Source organism: Tursiops truncatus, chromosome 13 (genome assembly GCF_011762595.2).
Source record: "Tursiops truncatus isolate mTurTru1 chromosome 13, mTurTru1.mat.Y, whole genome shotgun sequence".
NCBI classification, from domain to species: Eukaryota; Metazoa; Chordata; class Mammalia; order Artiodactyla; family Delphinidae; genus Tursiops; species Tursiops truncatus.
Genome location: NC_047046.1, coordinates 85,512,588 through 85,520,368, shown reverse-complemented (window position 1 = coordinate 85,520,368; position 7,781 = coordinate 85,512,588). Strand labels below are relative to the sequence as shown.

Sequence of the window (7,781 nt, the reverse complement as noted above, 5' to 3'; positions counted from 1 at the left end):
GCCCGAAAGTGAAACACTGCAATATTTATAATTGCCAGGGATATCGATGGTGTGTCAATGATGGTGCTTATTACAGGCTGAGTGTACAGCAATGAGGCTGAATTCTATTACCCTAACCTCCCCATCACTCTCAATTAAGCCCATCGGAATGCAAGGGTATGAGAGCCCTCTCGCTCTAGGGATGACCTGAAATCTTGTCTAGTTTATTACGCTTTTGAAGAGTCAGTTGTAAACTCCGTTGCTTTATTGTGATGAACTTTCTCGTGACACCTCTCTCACCTGGAATGTCGTGCACGGTCACTGCTGAAGAGCTGCTTTTCAGGTGCTGGCTCCAGAAAGAGCCCCCCGGGCAGCATGTCTTCTGCGACATGACACATTTGGACCTGTCTCTGTTATTTGCCTCTTTCCTGGTACCACTAAACAAGATGTTCTGGGTCTATTTTTGTTCACCGCAATGCTATATTGATGAAAAATATATACCCCGACACACTCCCAAGGAAGATCTAGTTCATGGGGTAGATCTCCATCCTTTTCTAATCCTCCTCAAGAAATCGTAATGAATTGGAAACTTCCTGCCCTCCTGGAGATTACAGTGTGAGGCAGTCATTAAACGAAAGAATGAAGATATGGTCTGAGGAGGGCAGTGGGGAAGGAGGGGAGGGACCACTAGAGCCCAACATAACAGGGCCATGTCTTTTGAGAAGTAACACATCAATGGAGCCTTGAAGCCTAACTTGGAGAACGGAAGAAGTGCTTCTAGGAGAAGAAATAAAACACGTGGAGGCCCAAGGGCAAAGGAGCACAGCAAGGGGGAGGCACGCAAGGGGTTCAGTACTCAGGCTCAGAGCCTGAGAAGGAGAGGAGGAAGGGCCCGTAGACCTTGTCCAAACAGTGGGCTCGGTCTTCCCAGCAGCAGGCAGCCAGGAAGGATGCTCAGAGCAGGAAAACTGCATTAGGGTTTTTGGAAGATGGCTGCATGGGCTGACGTCAGGTAAGCTGCAGACTGAGGTACAAAATAGGAGACTCAGGTAATCCAGGTGAGTCATGAGTAGGGATACGTCTGAGAAGATGAAGGGAGGCGCAGATCAGGAGATGCGTGAGTGGACGTAGTGGCTGATGGGGGTGAAGCGAGAAAGCAGAGTCACCATCCGTCTCAGGCTCCCAATTCAGGTGCCCCAGACCGAGACAGGATGGCTGGAAAAGGGAAGCCTCAGAGCGGAAAGTGGTCCCTGGAGATGGCGTGGGTGAGGGCGAGGGTCTCTACCCCCAAGCAGCAAGGCCCAGGGGTCCTCCTGAGGGGTGAGCTGTCTCCCAAATTATTCTCTTACCACGCTCTGTTTGTTTCCTCTGAGGCCCTGAAAACCATCTGTGATCACTTAATTTACCTATTGCTTACTTTTTCAGTGTCTATAGTATTTTCCTGGGCTGCTGTAGCAAATGACCTCAAACCTCATGGCTTAAAACGAGAGGAACTTATTCTCTCTCAGTTCTGGAGGCTGGAAGTCTGGAATGAGTAGCAATGCTTGAAATCAAAGGGGAGAGGCTGTTCTTATGTCCTCTGGCTTCTGGTGGTCCCAGGCGCTGGGGCAGCATCACTCCGTCTCTGTCCCTGGGGTCCCAGGGTGCCTCCCCTTCTGGAGCTCAGCCTCCCTCTGACAGTTTTAAGGACACTGGGTGCACTAAGGGGCACGTGGATAACCAAGATAATCTCCTCTGCAGAACCCTTCACTTGATCCCACCTGCAAAGTCCCTTTTTGCTTTGTAAGGAAGTAGTCACAGGGACCAGGAGTTAGGATGTGGATGCCTTTTTTGTCGGGGCGTGGGGTGCAGGGCAGGGGCAGCTGTTCTTCACCCCAACTCACTGAACGCATTAAGTTCTCTCTAGAACTTAATGTCCCTGAGGGCAGACACTCTGCCGGTCACCATGACCACGCATCCCCTCCACTAGCTCAGTGGTTGACACCTAGGAAGTATTTAATATAGATTCCTCAAACTCAACGGCATGATTGAAGATGTTATTTTCTTTCCCTAACCTCTTTAAAAGAAGGTAACAGTAACTTTCCGCGTGGCAGGTCTAATACACGTTGCCTTCTCTCACTGATGCGCCTTTGCTAAGCCCCTCTGGTGTCCACTGTTCTTTCCACGAACTCCTGAGTCATTTGGCTTCTCTTGAAGGCTGTGGGGAGACTGTGAGGCTTGATAATTTGGGAGACATGAGATTGTCATTTGCGACCATGCGGGATCGCCTTGTTTGGGAGTGAGCGGGGGCCGGGTACCCTCCTCACCATGTCCAGGGTAGCAAGCCTGCTAGGGGATGATGGGCAGCTGGACAGCGTCTCACTGCACGATGCCTTCGTGTGCTGGTTGCTGGAAATCAGCATTTTCACCAAGCGTCAGGCACAGTCGAGTTGTGGAAGGTGGTGGTGGTGATATTCAGGTCAGGCATGAGATCGGGGTTACATCCTGGGGACCTCGATCCCATGGCTCATGTGCTATTCGCATCAGGGCACAGAACTAGCACGGAATTACGCACACGTTTTTACTTCTGTGCATGGGAAAATGACGGGGCCTGTGGCTTCCTGATTCTGTATAGTTGTGTTTTTAGATAGTTCCACTAAATATCAAAATTGATCCTGGCCGTGAAATACATGGATGTGTAATCTGAGAATGCTTTCTTGCTGCTGTCCCCATCAAACTTATAAACATAAATTAAAGATGATTTGAAGTTCTCCTTGTTAGCTTCTCAATGATAAGAGTATTTTGCTTGGCTTATTTTGACCCTGGGAAGATATCTAAAATCTCACGTCTTCACGAATTGAGAACCAAGCACCAAACACGATTTCTTCTCCTTCAAGCGTGGCCTGTTCCGAATATTAAAGCTGAAATATCTCCCAGGCCATGGCTCTCCTGCATGGAACTCCAGGTTATAATCATGGAAATAAGTGTTTCCGGTCTTGGGCTTCCTCCATGTTGCATCCACTTTAACGCCCCATGGAGCTGGGAGACCTCAGCTCTTGAGATACGAAAGCTGTGGTCCAGCCAAATCCTTTAAGAGCAGTGCTTCCATAATTTAAAAGAAGTAAGATCTTTACTTACTTGCTGTGTCCCTGGAAAGTCTGCTTGGCAACATCATCACAATCTTCATCATCATCATTATAAGCAGCAGCATCAATATTGTAGCAGCTGACATTTGTGGGCCATTTATCTGTGCCAAGTACTGTGCTAAGCACTTTGCAGGCATTATCTTATGAAATTATAGTAATAATCCAATTAACATCCCGTTTTTAAGTGAGTATGCTGAGGCTCAGAGAGGTTAAGTAATTTATCCAAAGTAACACAGCTGGGACCTGAGGGGCTGGAGCTAGTGTCTAAAATGCCACATTCCACAGTCTTGAAATCTACCCAACTGGTCTGTTGTCATTGTTGTAACAAGCACATCCTTTCATGATCTACTGCAAAACAAACTTGGCCTGTTTATTTGAAATAAATAGAATCCATAAATTTCCTACAATTGTTTAAAATTGAAAATAAATGCTTAAGGGTGATCTGACCTTCCACCAGAAGCATAAAGTATAGGTTTGTCCTGCAAACATTTTAAACGTTAACTCTCCACACATACCCATATTTTTTATTGAAAACGATCACATTTTTGTAATTTCAAAGGTAGGCTACATTTCTTCTGGTTAATGAACCTGAGTTACCACGAAATGCTGCTCATTTGTCCCAGGACTCTATAAACCCTGCATTCCTGGGTCATTCAGAGGACTGCATTTTTAACATCGAGAAAATGGTTCTTCCGACAGGGAAAGTAATTTACCTGAGCGCGTAAGAAAGACAGTTGGGATTTGAACCCAGATTGTGTTTATTCCAAAGTCTATGCTCGTCTGACTAGAATGAGAAAATATTATCTTCAATTGGTAAGAATTGAAAAAAAAAAGTTATTCTTGACACGACTCACTTAAATACTGTTTGAAGGACTTTGGTCTGACAGCATTCCTCTGAATTTTGAATTAGCTTTAATCCGGCTTTGTCGTTAAACTTAACATTTGAGATAAATAATAAATAAGAAAACAAAATTACAAACAATAAAAACATTTTTTATGGAATTATAAAGTTTTTCAAATCGGGTCAATGTGTTCTTGGTTAGAAATCATACATAAATTGAACTCAACCAAATTCTATGGCTCCTAAATCTTAGAAACTGGGCATTTATTTATTTTTAAATTTTTTTGTTGGGCCATTTATTTTCAATTCTAAGCATTTTACATGGTTCCTGACATATATATTCAAATATTGGATGAATTTGATAACAATCCTGTTAATTTTAAGGTAAATAGGATGAGACACCTGGTTATGATGGAAAATTAACAATTTCAAATGATATTTTAATATTCTAATACCCAGGAGAAATTTAGGTAGCCATTATCATTATGTCAACAACGTTGTCCGGCTTAGAGATTTTTATTAAAAATGTGGACAGACACACTGATGGCATTTTGCTTCATAAATGACAAGAGAAATAAAAAAAGCAGTGAGAACTTATTTAGTTTGAAAATTGTATTGATCCCTTTCTCCTCTTCTGTTAGTCTGGCCAGTAAACTTTCTCTTTGTCCAATTACACAGAGAAAGAAATAAAAATCGTACGTTTAGTATTTCAATATTGAAGTTCTAGTATAAGCTTCAAACCTACCACTTCACATTTACCATAGAAATTGCGTTCCCGTGGACAATTTGAAAGGATTTTACAAAAATTAATTACTTAAAAATGCATTGCATTTAAAAATCTATTGCCTTCTCTGACTACTTTAAAGTTCCTTTCAGACATTTTCATTTACCTTACAACTCTCTTGTTTGAAACAATAAAATGGTTTATTATATAGTTTTGAACGAGAAAACTTGCTGAAAAAATAACTGTTTATTCAACATTAACTATATAAAAATACATACATCTTCAGCTTACTTAATCCAAATACTGAAGAAATTCCTCATTCACTACTATAAATATATATGTATAGGATAATAAATCCGTATTTACTTTATTTCTCTTTTGGATTTGCAAAAATAATTTCCTTTTTCATGCTTCCATGGTGAGACGCTTACTACCTTGGTTTCCTTGGTCCTTTCTTTCTTCCTTCCTCCCTGCCTCCCTCCCTCCTTCCCTCCCCCCTTTCCTTCTTTCCTTCCTTCCTTCCTTCCTTGCTTTTCATGGGTATGTTTCAGTGGTGTAGGGTAACTTTCATGTGACTCTTAACCCACAAATCCTGGGAGGGCCTGACTTTAGCTCACAAAATTTTTAAACACCATGGTAGGGTCATTGGTATCAGCAAGTACCAACCCTTGGCTTTTAAGGATGCTACCATGTCCCTGAGGAGACAGGACATATAGATGCCCAGGACAAAACCATGGTGGAGTGTTGCACAACCACGTGGAGAGGAATTTGCGATGCCCTGTGCTATTGCTTGTTTGATTGTTGCAGGAGGGGCAGGGGAACTAATCCTGGAAGAACACAGATTGCTATGGGCTGGAGAGAGATTTCCTTTACGTTGGCATTCTTACTGTCTGGTAGTAAACAATGAAGAAAATCCTTGTTTCTGACTCATCCTAGATATCTCACAAGGACCCGTGACAAGATTCTCTATTTCCTGAGTATTATTATATTAATAAATTTAAGAGGAAATTGTGAAAAAAAAGCAGCACCTGAGATGTTTATGTTTACCATGATCTCAATTTGATTAACAGTTAAAACCAGGTTTCTGTGGAGGGTCCTGTGTTTGGCTGATTTGTTTGTTTTGGTGGTTGTTTCCTTTTGCTGCTTCTTGAAGCTTCTTCTGGTTTCAGAGACTAGATACCAGGAAGATGGAAACTCATCAATAATTCCTTCAAGTCTTCAAAATCTTGAAATCATTTTTCCAGCTTTATTAAGAATCTCCATTTCTTCTCCCAAAGAATGACAAAAGAACATGTGCCCATGTTAAAAAAAAAACAACAAAAAAAAACCAAACACTTTTGCCAGCAATTTTTCTAATAAGGTAATTTAAACAGATCAGATGTCTGAGAGAAGTGAATAATATCACCTGGGGACTTTTTGCTGAAGTGGATGCATTCCTGGCCTTCTACTTTCCTCCCAATGATTAAACTTAAAAGTATGAGCTGGGCCAAATGTGCAGATATGGAATTCACTAAATTACTTCCTCCGACTTCCTTATTTCTCAGGCAGCAATAATTTGATTATAATTGAGCTTCATAATTGGGCAACATACACATATATATTCTGAACAGATTTCTACTTATACAAGTGTGCTTTCCTCTGAAAAGCAGAATGCATGTGTTTAATTTGCACACATATTTATCCTAACTTACTTGATTAAAAAAATAAAATAAGTAAGTCCAATAAACTACCCTTACTTCTGGTGGGAAACACATTTCAAACTCCAGGGAGGGCAGAAAAGCACCCAGTGTGATTCATAGAGCTCATTACCTGAGTCTCTCCTCCGACCACCACACACCTCAGAAGGTCTCATTATCCCCCTTCTGTAAGAAATGAGAGAAGTGAAATAAGGAGTGAAATATGAAAAAAGCGAAACTTTGGTGGACGTCTGAAGTTGGCTAAGGCTTTATTATTTAGGTAACTTCTGGTGCTTTCCTCTGGGCTTACAGTACAGACCTAGGAAGAGACATATAGTAACTGAATTGTTTCAGCTTTTCCAAATAGCATTGAAATGGACTTAATTGTTACACAGAGGAAAACCCATGTGTCTCCAGAGACTATTAGTGTCATTTAAAGGGCTAAATGTATCATAAAACCTGTCTTTAACAGAATAAAATTGTACAGACCAACACAATTTTAGCTAATGTTTTCCACATTTCTTGAAAAAAGAGAGAAAAAAAGCAAGAAGGAAAGAAAGAAAAGAAAAAAGAGAAAGAAAGAAAACATTGGCTGTAAAGTAAGTCTATTAGGTGCCTAAATTATTAGGAACACTTTAATTCTGTAGACGTCAAACAGCTTTTTAAACATTAAAAGGAGTTTGTAGCAAGGTAGGTGCAAGGTAGATTTGAATACAAATTCCAATTCTACAAGGTAAATCTAGCCTGTTATGTTTCTTTCATACTGTGGATTTAAACCAAAAATAAAATCTAACTTACACAAGGAACACATTCAGACCCCTTCCATTTTGTGCCTTCAAAATGGGAGTGAACTTTGTAGCTGGTTTCATTGACGCTTTAGTTTCATTCTATTTTTTGTTCTGGGGAAATACTTCCCCATGATGTTTTTCTTATTGTTACATGTGTTGTACTTGTTGAACGTGGGCTTTGTTCCCTTTTGAGTAAAGTAAATAATGGTAGCCCTCTTCCAAAGCCGAAAATGGTAGAGAGAAAGGTTTAAGCATTGCTTTTATTCTATCAAAGAGACAAAAGGATATTTCTTTCCTCTAAAGAAGTTCAGAGTATAATAGGGAAAAATCAAGAACAGAGAAAAATAGTGAATCAAACCTCAATTGAAAGAACAAATCTTTCTATTTATCCGTCTCATCTTTTCACTGGGGTTGTATATCAGCTATCAAGAAAGCTATTTCAAGTAACTCTGCTAACATAATTGTTGTTTTATAAGTTGAGTTGCTATGGTGATGCATGACGTAATCATCTATTACCGTCACAATCAGTTAGTTTTTCATACCTAGCCAGGATATTATTTTCCCCCCTTTTCTCCATTAGTCTGGGAGAAAACAAAATGAAACAAAATAAAACTATGTATATATTGTTTCATTCTTCTGGAAAGCCTC

At 40.6% G+C, this 7,781-nt stretch overlaps 1 long non-coding RNA gene across 1 annotated transcript; it reads right to left on the bottom strand.

The window, feature by feature from the left end:
* Positions 1–5,751: 5,751 nt before the first annotated feature.
* Positions 5,752–7,581, bottom strand: LOC141276278 (uncharacterized). Its single transcript, XR_012325551.1, has 3 exons — positions 7,492–7,581; positions 6,406–6,531; positions 5,752–5,934 (listed from the first exon to the last, which is right to left on the bottom strand). It is a non-coding gene; the product is annotated as an uncharacterized lncRNA (long non-coding RNA).
* Positions 7,582–7,781: the final 200 nt, after the last annotated feature.